Below are 13,148 nucleotides of genomic sequence, written 5' to 3'. Positions count from 1 at the left end.
TGTGGCACACGCCTCATGCAAGTATATAAACCGTCACTGCATTTTTTGGGGAGCCAACAGTTAGTCTGTGCCAGATCTTATGGATGAGGATGGAGAAGGCAAGCAAGACCCCACAGCTCATAACCATCAGGACAGGAAGTCTTTCCAGACCTAGGAGGAACTCCGCATATTTGCTTTGCCTAGAAAGATGAACTGTTTCATAGATGACCTTTTAACACCTGGGCTATAAACCTCCATGGGACACATATAGGGAAGAGTGGGCCGGGTCTCACTAACTTTCCATATGTAAGCATTCCCTGGAGCCTAGAACAGGGTCATGAAGTTGAGGTAGGAGAGCATGACCTTATGAGATTCTTTGCCTGTATTGACTCCCGATTGTCCTAGAGCAGGAGGCTCTGGGGCTTTGTAAAATTGCTCTTGGGAGCAATGTTGTCAGACTCTTGCAGAAAGAATGTTACCTAGGAGAGAAGCATGACGAGGTTTTTTTTCTGGCCTAATAATTTTATATCTCCATCCTGTCTACACCCTAGGTTGTAAATGCCTTGGGGAAAGGGCCCTGCATTCTACTTATTGGCATCTCCCATTGTATGTGCATAGGAGTTAGTCATTGATTGATTGTTCTTCTGAAATAACTCTAACTGCTTTGGGATGTGTGACACGGGAGATATAATGATGAGATTTGTTGAACTGTGTATATATAAAACTTTTGCTGTGTTAGCTTAAACTTGTGGCCCTAGAGTGGCTCTAGACTCCCCCCCCCCCCGCCTTTTTTTAAATGTTTATTTATTTTTGAAAGAGAAGGTGGGGGAGAGAGACGGAGACAGAGGATCCAAAGTGGGCTCCACACTGAGAGCATAGAGCCCAGTGCTGGGCTCGAACCCATGACCTGTGAGATCATGATCCAAGCTGAAGTTGGACACACAACCAACTGAGCCACCCAGATGCACCTAGACTTTCCCTTGTAGAAGCAAAATCACTATAGTAGTTCCAGACCTCACGTTTCCTAAACATTTTTTTTTTTTTTACCACATTGTTCCTTATTTAAAAAACAGATGGCCTTTTAAAAGGTACTCTATATATTGAAAAGTCTCTTTTGGGTAAAAGTAAAGTTATGACCTAGATGATCTTCAGTGTTAAGCTATAGGCAAACTTAAAAAGCAAGAGAGGCCCTCCTGGCAACTCTAAAATGAAAGCATGTAGGTGACTTCTCTGCTGCCCAGAAGATGGCTCCTGGATGGTTTACATTCTTCATGCTCCTTTCTTGGGCCCAGCGAAGCCTGAAGCTTGGTAATTCTTCCAGCCAAGGAGGCACTTGGGATTCTGCCCTATTTATTTATTTTTATTAATTTTTTTAACGTTTATTTACTTTTGAGAGAGAGAGAGAGCAGAGAAGAGAGAGAGAGGGAGACACAGAATCCGGAGCAGGCTCCAGGCTCTGAGCTGTCAGTGCAGAGCCCAACACGGGGCTCGAGCTCATAAGCCATGAGATTGTGACCTGAGCCGAAGTTGGACGCTTAACCGATGGAGCCACCCAGGCACCCTAGGGTTCTGCCCTCTTAATGGTAGAGGTAGCTCTGGTAGAACTTGAAGGCTGTATTGAATAAGGAACTATCAGATCATGCAGTGCTCACAGCTGGGATGCCCGTGTGCATCAACTTTGGAAATCAGCAGTTGGATTAAGGAAATTCTCCAAACTGAAATGAATATCGGCTTGAGTTATTAAGCCCAGAAATATTTCCTGTCTTTGAGATTTGCTGGTAGGCCATGCTTGCCTTAAGTTAAAGGGTCAGATTTTCCCGTAAGCACTTGAGCTCTCTTGCTATTTTGGGTAATCACCTCTCCACACACATATGCTTAATCAGGAGCCCAAGCATAGGGAGTGTTGTCGACTTTGTCCTGTGCTGCATTAGGATCCCTTCCTTGGCCAAGCGAGTGCTCTTGATGAGTTCACTCCCATCTGCGATCATGTTGTACGGCTTCTGATTAGACATTGTTGTATGCAATCCAGCCCCGTGTTAACAGGCATTCCTCCAAGTGACGACAAGATCTGGCCTGTGGTGGATGATGGCTCTCCCCTGGGATCTCCTGGGGACAGGCTGGTGCTTTTAGAACTGCCGTGTGCCTTGATCTTAATTTATCTGTTGTATTCAATATCATTGGAAGCCGGGAAAAGGCCACATACCTGACCTCTGTTCCAGGGCTGTGATATTGCACCCACTCCGAGGTTTCTTTGATCCTGACTTTGGCAAGCCAAGTAGGGGAACTCCTTGGTCCCCAAAGGTTCATCTGACTTTGTACATTTGTGACATTTAGTCTTCAAATTACAGTTTGATTTGATTGCAGGTTGGAGAAAAAGAAGGCTTTGAGGGTCTGCCGGAAAGTAGGCTTTTCCAAGTGTCCACATGAAGATTAGTATTCCTCCCAGTTGTCACCTGGCTGTCATGTGACAATTCTTGAGGGAGAGGACATCGGGCTATTGGGCTTTGTTTGGGCTTCCTGGTTATGAGACTTGGAAAGGTGAGCAAAGCCACTATAGACAGCTTACAGTATTCACGTTAGGGCCACTCCCACTCCAAATAGAGACCACTCCCTGGCCTTTCTAATTTTAGAATGCTTATTTAGAATGAATTCAGATTTGCTGAAATCATGTCTGCCTTTGTAGAGGGTAAGAGAATAATCACCAATTTTTACTGAAAAAATTTCATGAAGAGAATTGTTGACTTTGTTGAGTGTGAAGGCCAATAAACTGGAAAAGAAGGAAGGAAGGAAGGAAGGAAGGAAGGAAGGAAGGAAGGAAGGAAAGAAAGAAGGAAGGAAGGAAGGAAGGAAGGAAGGAAGGAAGGCGGAGGGAGGGAGGAAATTGAAACAGCTTTGTGTAAAATATTAGTGCTGAGTTAGGAGGACACAAGTTTCAGACAGTTGTGTGTAACATCATAGGTTACATCTCTCATTCCCATCTGAAATCTTATTGTGTGAACTGTGAAATAATGAAACTGCATTTTAAAATGTAGTTTATAATTGGAAGCAGTGGCCTTGATGAATTTTGTCACAAAATTAAGTCTTCAAGAGAACACTCTTAGCTGGCCACAGGCTGGAAACCAGTCCCTAGCAATGTGGAAAAAGGTCAGGATTGGATTTGGTCTATATATTAAAAAAAAAAAAAAAATGAAATGTCTCCTCTCTTCTAGTATCCTTTTGGAGCTTCTTTCTCTGTTTCTTTTTTTTTTTTTAATGTTTCTTTTTTTACTTTTGAGAGAGACAGTGGGGGAGGTGAGAGTGGGGGCATGAGTGGGGGAAGTACAGAGAGAGGGAGACACAGAATCCAAAGGAGGCTCCAGGCTCTGAGCTGTCAGAACAGAGCCGGACGTGGGGCTCAAACTCGTGAGCTGTGAGATCATGACCTGAGCGGAAGTCGGAGGCTTAAGCGACTGGGCCACCCAGGCGCCCCTCTTTCTCTTGTTTCAACGGCTTTAAAATGGCTGACCTGAGGGTAAATCTAAATAAGAAAAGGATGTACCATTCCTTAATGTGCCAAGGGCTCCCCGCCCCCCCAATGCCCTGTGCTTGGTTTTCTGAGACAGCAGAATTTCAGGTAAAAGGTTTTTTTGTTTTGTTTTGTATGTGTGGGGGGCTCTAGAGCAGGTTCTTGGATAAGAAAAAAGTCTTTGTCAGCCTTCCCAGAGCCAAAGAGTAACTGTGATTCTATCTATGGAGCCTCCTATTGCTAGCCCACCTGGGAAGTTCAGCCATACTTCATGGGGGCACCAAGTCTGGGCATTTGTGGGTGTTCAAGCCTGTGTTAGGGCAGGCTGCCAAGGAGACAGAGGGGTTAAACAGCTAGCACTCACTGTTGGTTGGCTCCAGGATTTAACCAGGCTTATAAAAAGAAAGGGCCTAACAGGGTTGCCCCTCGGTGAGGGCCCATTTGAGAACTGAGAGTCTTGGGTTCAGTCTGAAGACCTGGTTGGTTTCAAGCACAGAAAAACTGTACATCATCTGTCGCCACAGCCCTACATTCCTATGAGCTGAAGGCACTGCTTGAGAGTCCAGTGCGGATTTCTAACACTGCTGGGGACAGGGCCCTGTCTCATGTGCAGCAAGGATGGCACTGAAGAGAGAGCCTTGTAGGGGCCGTAGGTCTGGAGAAGCAGTGAGGCCCATGTAGGGGTAAGAAGCCCTGACATCAAGCTGGTGACCTTTTGGAGTGTGTGGTGCAAATTGGCAGGGATGGGAGCAGGAAGCAGTTTTGGCCCAGGCCAATGGTGACCTTCAGGTGTACCCGCCTCTGGGATCAGGAACAATGGGGTGTTGCAACCAAGGCCATGAGCGGAGCAGAAAATGGCACCTGTGGTTGCAGCAGGTGAACTTTAATGACTGCCAAGGAGAGCTCAAGTGCCATTTGGAGACCCTACCAGCCAAAGGGGGAGGACCAGGGCCTGGGATTCCGCAGATCTCCTGCCCCAGGCTGCAAGCCAATGGCTGTTATTATTGTTACTCAAAACCCCTCCGGTGGCTTTTCTCCAGCTGGGAGAAGGGGGAAAGGCACAGGCTACTCCTGTTCCTTAGCGGAGAGACGTCCCCGAGTCATATTCTGGGGGATTGCATGTCAGCAGCTGACGGCGTGTGGAACTCTACCGACGCCCATGTAGAGCTCTACTAAGAACTTAGAATACCAAGCCAATTAGGGGCAGCATCTCTTACGGTGGAGATATAGATGTTGTATGATATTCCCGATGTGTTTTTTCCCCCTAGTCATTTGTGTTCTGGAATATTCTATACTCTATTGTATATTGTATATAGCTAGATGACACCTGAACAGTGTCATGATCCTGCCTGTTCTTAAGTTTACATGTGTCTTGGTATGAAAATTGCTCATGGGTGCTGTTTTTTTGGTGGCATAAATACTAGCACTCATTCCGAGTGCCACAGTGACGTGCTGGGCTTTCCTGTTTTGACTGCCTCATTTGGCAAAGGCCTAAGGTCACACATGCTGATGTTGAGAATGACCCCCCCCACCCCTCCCACCCCCAGCCTACCCTGTTCTCCAGTGGGAAATATGGAGCACAAGGTGCCTTCACACCAGCGGGCTTTGGGGAACAGAAGCTGTCCTTTCTTACTCTTCTTGGCAATAGTGTTTGAACTCTGGTATTCTGATTAAAGTTTACCTGTTTATTTTTTTTTTCAACGTTTATTTATTTTTGGGACAGAGAGAGACAGAGCATGAACGGGGGAGGGGCAGTGAGAGAAGGAGACACAGAATCGGAAACAGGCTCCAGGCTCTGAGCCATCAGCCCAGAGCCCGATGCGGGGCTCGAACTCACGGACCGCGAGATCGTGACCTGGCTGAAGTCGGACGCTTAACCGACTGAGCCACCCAGGTGCCCCTACCTGTTTACTTTAAAAGTGAAGGGCAGGCTCATAGTTCTCAAGATATGAGTATCGGATATTCATTTAAAAAAAAAAAAAAAAACAAAACAAACCCGTAACAGCAAAACCACATCACAAGTCACGCAGCTCAGGCCGGTGCCACTTAAACAGGCTTCTCTGGGAAGGCCTCAGGCTGGGCGCTGTACTTTTTCCTTTACCCTCCCCGTCCACTCCTGCCAATTGTGCCATTTGGCCAGAATATACCAAATTGAACGTGAAGTATTTTATTGTGTACTTACGTTGAGGGATGGCTTTTCAAGCCAGGTATTAGGATGTTCCCTCCTATCTATCTGCTTCCAGTGCAAATGTATTGCAATGGTCACAGAATGGAGTATTTAAAATTAGGACTCTCTTAGAGAATCCGGGCTAGGTGATTGGTACAACCATAGGGCATAGAAAAGAAGTTGAAGACCATTCTTGCCTGGCGGTTGTTTGGAGATTTTGTGAACCTCCCTGAGAAAGATGGAGATGCGTGAATTGTGGATCATAGTGTGAATGCAGCTGTTTTCCTTCGATCTGCTCCTATTTCTCAGGATCCTGGAAATCTGGACCACCTCACACCACTGTACCAGTGCTTCCTGAGAGGCAGAAAAAGTCTGTTACCTTAAGACTCCAAGGCCATGGCTAAGGGCCTTACCACTAGCTCCCTGCCAAGGCCGTTGGCTTTTTTAAATGGCTTGATCACACCCTGATGTTTCAAGGCTGGGTGCTCCCCAGCTGGAGTCCTGAAAATGCTTGCATGGCATCCTTAGAGAAGGAAACCAACTTGAAAGAAACTCCCACAAAGTAAATCACCAGGACCGGATGGTTTTCATCCAAGAGTTGGGGAAGGAAATGAAGTGTGAAATAGCACAGATACTGATGAAGACATTAGTTCTCCATTAAAGCCACAACTGTGTCAGAGCAGAGGAAGTTTGCTAACATGATGATCTTATTGCTGGAGAAGAGAGATTACTGGCCTATCTGCTGCCTCCAGAAAACCTGGTCCACTTGGAAAGAATGGCACAAAGTACGAACAATAACACAATAGCCTTTATTCCTTGAAAGCAGGTGAGAGGGACAGTATGCTGATTCATGCATGACAGCATTGTAGTAGAAACCTTGGAAAGAATATAATAGTGACTATGTAACATGTAGGCTGCTATCCTCTATTCTGTGCCTGTGGCAGACATTGCTAATCGATCTGGTACTCTTCTCTTTGAGCTTGGATTGGGCCTCCTTAGTTCTGTGCTCTTGACTGTCACCATCAAATGACCAGAGTTGACATATGTGTTAAAACTCATTTTCCCTCTTTGCCTGAGAGGATATATTTTATCATGGACCACAAGGGCTCATAATTAAATTATAAATAATGACAAGAAGGAAGTCTTTCACAGATAGTTTAGTTTAAGAGCATGACAAAAACATGTCACATTCTTTCTTCTAAAGACTGAGTTAGAAGAACATCCATCCCCAGCGATAACCAATTTTGCGAGAGCTGAATCCAGATGTGTAATCCCAACTCAGACCACAGAAGGGTCTTTTTGGAAGGAAGAGAAGTCACTTCCTCTGTGGCAATAAGCAGCATGCTCCAGAAAGTTCTTCTGAGGGATGGGAAGCAACAGCAGCCTCCTTCATTAGGCATTTCCCTGCAGAGTTGTCAACGTTGTTGAGTCCGGCCACAACAGTGACTCAGTGGGGCACAGAAGTGAGGTATGGTTTTGCGAACAGAGCTACACTGGAGCCCAGGGAGAAGAGAGACAGGAATTTTGGACCCTGGAGAAGCTGAGTAGCTTTATGGAAAACCTGAAGTCTCCATGGGACTGGCCTTCATTTCACACTAAGGAGCAGAAGACCAGTTCTGTGGCAGGTCTGGGAATCCTGTGGAATCCACAAAACGTTTTGCCACTGGAGTGAACAAAGCCTCCTGTCACTGATAATGGCTAAAGCAGTTTGGCTGTAAGGGGCATCTGGGTGGCTCATTCAGTTAAATGTCTGGTTCTTGGTTTTGGCTCAGGTCATGATCTCATGGTTCGTGGGTTCAGGCCCTGTGTCGGGCTCTGTGCTGGGAGCCTGGAGCCTGCTTGGGATTCTCTCTCTCCCTCTCTCTCTCTGCCCCTCCCCTGCTCATGTGTTCTATCAAAATAAATAAACTTGAAAAAATTAAAAAAAAATAAAACAATTTGGCTATCCTATAGCCCAGTGATCTCCATGTAAAAGGGTGTGTGATGGAACAGATCTCCTGGAATATACTGTAATCTGATCACTTACAGATATTTACCTGCCTGCTGCCATTAGGGAATGGGCTATTTTTCTTGATCAATGAAAAGAGGCAACATACTTGGATTAACAGAGAGTCTGAATATGGTAAAATGCACGTAGCATGGGAGAGACCCTGACTGTACTGTGATTTCTCATTGATTATTCGGGATCTTGTCATGCCGCAGAGTGCTCACTCGGGCATTGGCCAGGTGTTGTAGCTCAGAGGCCGTGGCAGCCATGATACGATGGGATCCATTGGTCAGCAGACCTGGGTGCTTAGTCCTCACCCTACCAGCAGGTGCCCCGAGACCTTGCTCAGATCTAGCAGAATCACAGGGCATGGAATGAGATGCTGGGGAGAGTGTTTTGTCTAGACGTTTGCCTCAAGGATTATCATCTCCGTTTTAAAGCGAGGCAGTAGTTGTTCAGCAAGAGTAAGTTAAGTGCACAACGTGCAGGGGTTGGGGGAGGGGAGGGTGGGGAAGTGAGAGGAGAGAGTGCAGGCTCCCAGCCAGCAGACCTTCTCACGTCACCTCTTTGCTTCTGAGCCTCAGTTTCCTATCTTTCATGGGCGTGGAAAAATAGGTGCGGGTTTAACATGGTGTTTAGAGCATAGGGAGAAATCTCTGCGGGTTAAATGATCACGTGTCATGCTGATGACTCCTATTTCGAAGGCACTTTATAGTTGATAAAGTGCTTTCGTCTACATTATTTGACCCTGCCGAGGACTCCGCGCGTGCGGTAAGCGGTAGGGTTCCTTATCCACTCTCCCCAGCCCAGATGCCTCAGCTGAGACTCAGCGGGATGAAATGGCTTCCACAAGGTCAGACCAAGGTCAGACCCAGGGCTCGCACTCCTGCCTTCTGGTTCGGGACCCAGGGCTCCTTTCACCACATAATGATAGATAATGGAGAGTTTATTTATCATTCACTTCTGTGGCAGCGGAGACTTCAGCGTCACGGCATGGTAAAAATAGACCATGAGGGCGAGGAGGTTCTCAGGAGCAAACAAACTGAGCTCACCAGAATGTTCTTGTGGGCAGGCTCGGTTGCCGTGGCCTTTCGGGAGCCTTGGCAGTCCGGCGGCGGGCGGGCAGCGTCACCTACTCGCCTTCCCGGAGGAGCTGCCTCTGGGCTCCTGGGCCAGACGCAGGCCCTGCCCTAGGGGACACAGGGCGAGGGGTGGAGGGGAGGGCTGGGAGGAGGGTTTCTTCTGAGGTGCGGGAACCACCGACCTGGAGCCCATCCCTGGGCAGGGGGCCAGATTGTGTGTCCCACAGTAGCAACCTTCCTGTGGTTTAGCACGCGCGAGGAGAAACAGCCCAGTGAGCCCGGGCTTCTGTGTCACTGAGGGTTTTCTGAGGGGCAGGGGGAAGGGGAGCAAGGGAGGATGGATGAGTAGAGGTGGCAAGGCTAAAGGGAAAGCCCCATTAACATGCACTTAAAGATATATATACATTTTTTCATTTGAGAGAGAGAGAGAGTGGAGGAGAGGGGCAGAGGGAGGGAGCGGGAGAATCCTAAGGAGCACGGAGCCCGGAGCCCGACTGGGGCTCAGTCCCACAGCCCTGGGATCATGACCTGAGCTGAAATCAAGACTTGGATGCTCAACTGACTGAGCCGCCCAGGCGCCCCTTCTTAAAGATAATTTTTAATCCCCCTAATGCCGGCAAATGATTTGATTGTGCTATAATTGAAAAAAGTTATACATACCTGTATATGTGGTTAAAATACAGTTGTTCGAGAAAAAAGGAATCGTACAGAGAAAGTGTAACACTCACAGACGAACACGGCCACTTTGTCTTTATAAGGGGGACAAAGAATGTGTTTTTGTGAAGATGCATCACTACTGTTCTGGGTTGTATTCTTTTGAATATTTTTCCTGTTGGAAATATCTGGTTAAGAGGACGTGCTTTACATTGTAGCAGAAGAGCTTAGAAAATGGATGTTTTCCCCACTTGAAGAAAGCCTATCAAACCAGTGGCCCTTGTCCTGTTAAAGTCATAGATTGCTTTGAGAATCCCATAAATACCCTACATTCCCTTCCTAGACAAACTCAAGCACTTACAAATTTGACACAACGTTAGGTCAGATAAACCACAAAAGCCCATCCGCTGACATTAGGTTAATATCTTCTTCATTGAAAAAATTAGAAATTAATATTTTACAAAATAGTTTTTTCTTTACAGAAGGATTCACTACATGCAGCTGAGACGGTTATAATTAAAATGTAGGTATACATCCAGTGACACACAAAATATTCTGATTCCTATGAAGTTCCCTAGCTGATAACATTTGTATTTTACATCTGTAGTCATTGCATGTTCGTATATGTATGTATACACACACACACACACACACACACACACACACACACACACACATATATATTCAAGGAAGCTCTATGCCCAACATTGGCCTTGAACTCACAACCCCAAGATCAAGAGTTTCATGCTCTACCAACTGAGCTAGCCCGGCACGACCACATTCACTTATAATTTTATCTTAGTTTTTTATTGGTTCTTTTAAAGATGCTGTGTAGTGTTACTCCATTGTAATTTGTATCTGATAACACATGTAATATTTGGTATAACAAGGAAAATCTGCCTTCACTGTTAAATCAATTTTGATTACATGTAGAATATAGTATATAAAGTAATATTTTAATATATACAACGGCCCACACGCCATCAGTAAGATCTCATCCTCCAGACTTGTGAATTCTGGGAAAAAATTACTTCCACATGTTTCTAAAACTACTTAGGATTTTTGACTGGTTGGTGGTCTATTGATTCTAAGTATCTGACCTGTCAAAACGCCATCTTTAAACTCCAGTGATGCATAGAGGCTTGGAATTAGCTGGGGCTGAATTTATTACAGAACAAAGGGAGGTGATGATTAACACACCCATCTGAGCAGTAGGGGGGAAAATAATCCTTGAATGGATTAGATGCCATGATCCTAAAACCACATTCTCTGAGTGTTGGGTACTTGCCCAGAAATGGGAGAGGCCAAACACTGATGCCTTTTAAATGACAGGGTATCTCCATGGGACTCTGGTCAGGGACACTGGTGCAGAGAGTTGAGGGTCAATAGGGAAGAAGCCTTTCTTTCTCCTGTGCTCTAGCAGAGTTGAGGACTAGACCCGCTCCGTGTGCAGTAACCCTCAGAACGGACAGCCCACTCTGTTAGTGTTACACAATTATCAGTCTGCCTGTGTGGGTGGGGATTACACTGAAGTGTAAATAAAAGAGTTGTTGTTTGTTTGTTTGTTTCTTTTAACCACTGAACGGGAATAACTTACAATTTTTTTTGGACTCCAGTAAGCTACTTTCAAGACAGACATAGAGGCTGCCAAGAAGCTGAAATGAATTATTATGTACTGTCCCCCAAGAAGTCAAGGGTGCTAGTCAGGCTTTCCCTGTTCCCTGACAATATCTGGTAGATTCTGTGCACTCCCAAGATGGAATTCCAGGGAAATTTATCTTTGTAAGAATAGTCCACGGACAGAGCACTAAACCCCTTTTCTGAAAGATTTTTTCGTTCTTTCTTTTCTCTAACATGGCTTACAAACTTTGTAAAAAGTCTGGATTTTTAAAATAGCATGATTTAATAGCATTGATGGAGGTTGGGTCTCTGAGACAGACCTCCGTCAGAAGGGTACCCTCCTGAGGAGGAAACAGGCCATTAGGAAAGTCATTTTGACCCCCCATTCCCTGGAGGGAATCACAGACCCAGGTGCTCAGGAAATCTCCTGTCACTCTGAGATGGGCCGGGACACGGTGCCATGTCCGAAGCTTCTAAATACAGTTCAGGCTGGGTCATCATGACAGATGCTGAACTGGCACCCCCACGGGCTTTGCAGTGGGAGCTCTGACGGCTTAAATGCCACGGCCCCTGGGCTCCAGGCCCTCCTGGGCTGGGACAGGGAGAGGCCCTGCAGAGCCTTATGGGGAGGAGGGCAGGAGCAACTTTGGCAAGGAAATCCCGCTGCCTCGACGACACCACCACTCTTTCAGAAAGCAACAGGCACCCGGCGACACACCAGCTATTTTAGAAGCTGTCAGATTCTGAATTGCTGACATACTTGGAGGACGCAGTCTCTTCAAGAGTCATTCTGACCGAGGTAGGTAGGCCTGGGGGAAAGCAGAGGCATGCTGTATGTAGCCAAGGTGTTGGCTGAGGAACAAGTGGAGTTCAGTGATCTGGGCAAGGTGACTAAAGGAGTCAGTAATGGAGTTAGGAATAACATGTTGACTTTGGGATTCCCAAATCAGCCGTTACGCAGAGGACAGTGTTAGGCAATTTCTTACCTTGCCCCACCCTCTTCTCGGCCCTCACCAGAAATCTGCCTGGGGTGAGCATCCTTTGACAACTCATTCTCTTCTGGAGAGGGCTTTGGAGGGAGAAAAGAAGACCAGAGAAGACAAGAGGGGGGCTTTTCCTGGAGGGCTCCGGGGACTTGGGATGGGAGGATGGGATTCCAAGTGTTGTAAGCATCTCCAGCTGTAAATATAAAGACGCTGTTGTGAACATGATTAATCCAGGGTGCTCCTTTCCCCCTCAGCACTTGCCCTGCAGCCCAAAAGTGGATTCTTTTCTCTTGTCAAGGCATTTGGCTCTAGGATTTCTGAAGATCGTGTGGCCCAGTGGATGAGTTCAAGCTTTGGAGTAAGACACCGGTCCTTTTCTTTTCTCTGGTACTTCTGTACAGGTTACCTTGGCTGAGTCTCAGTGATAGGGTTATAGGGCACAGCTCTCAGACCTCATCCTTATGCTCCTTGGGAGACTCCTTCAGGCTCTAGATCTTTTCTGCCTCCTCCGTGTGTATTTTCCTTATCCTGAGACAGAGGGCGAGTGCTCTTGACAAGGGTGTAACTTTGGAGTCAAGGTACGCTGCAGCTTCCCTGCTCTTTCTTGTGTTTCCCCCTTCTCATGGAACAGTGCCCTTGGACTGCTTCTCTAGCCAAGGTTGACCTTTCTGCTTCTCTGCTCAAGGCTAGAGTTTGCTTCTCCAGCCTCATTTCCTTACTGAAGGTCCAGCATACATCTTTGCCCCGTGGTATTCCCTGTTGTCTCTTCTTTCAGATTCTGGTCATTTCCCTTTTCTACAGCGTGGCAGCCATTGTGGACCAGGAGGGCATCACGCAAGCAGACCCACACAAAAGCATGCTTTCTTCGCTGATATTTTCACTTCGCTGATATTTCCTTCCTTCTGCTTTTCCATCATGTCTTCTAACACTATTCAGTTTTGGTAGTTTCTGCTCCAGGCCCTGAATTACTTTCTTCACCATGTGATCTTTTCCTGTTTCACATTTTACATTTTCTTTATTGGGATTTGCTTTTCTCCATTTGAGAGAATACAAATCTTCTTTCTCTCTCTCAGATATGAACAGGGAATGATTGGGGAAAGATCTAACCCTTGTGGTCACTCCCCTTCCCAAACGATGGAAGGAACTAACATTTAATATACTCCTGCTG

At 46.4% G+C, this 13,148-nt stretch overlaps 1 protein-coding gene across 2 annotated transcripts in view; it reads left to right on the top strand.

The window, feature by feature from the left end:
* The window catches only part of TBX15 (T-box transcription factor 15), a 104,743-nt gene that overhangs the window by 33,853 nt on the left and 57,742 nt on the right, over window positions 1-13,148 (top strand). The window contains exon 1 of one of the 2 annotated variants that reach the window (XM_043575967.1): window positions 11,519-11,793. The exons of the other annotated variant lie outside the window; for it this stretch is intronic. The gene's annotated coding sequence lies outside the window, so the exon portion shown is untranslated. Of the gene's footprint in view, window positions 1-11,518; window positions 11,794-13,148 lie in introns of those variants that run through there. 2 annotated transcript variants of the gene reach the window in all.

The sequence above is a fragment of the Prionailurus bengalensis genome, chromosome C1, assembly GCF_016509475.1.
Source record: "Prionailurus bengalensis isolate Pbe53 chromosome C1, Fcat_Pben_1.1_paternal_pri, whole genome shotgun sequence".
In the NCBI taxonomy this organism is placed as follows: Eukaryota; Metazoa; Chordata; class Mammalia; order Carnivora; family Felidae; genus Prionailurus; species Prionailurus bengalensis.
This window is presented reverse-complemented; position numbering and strand designations above follow the sequence as displayed.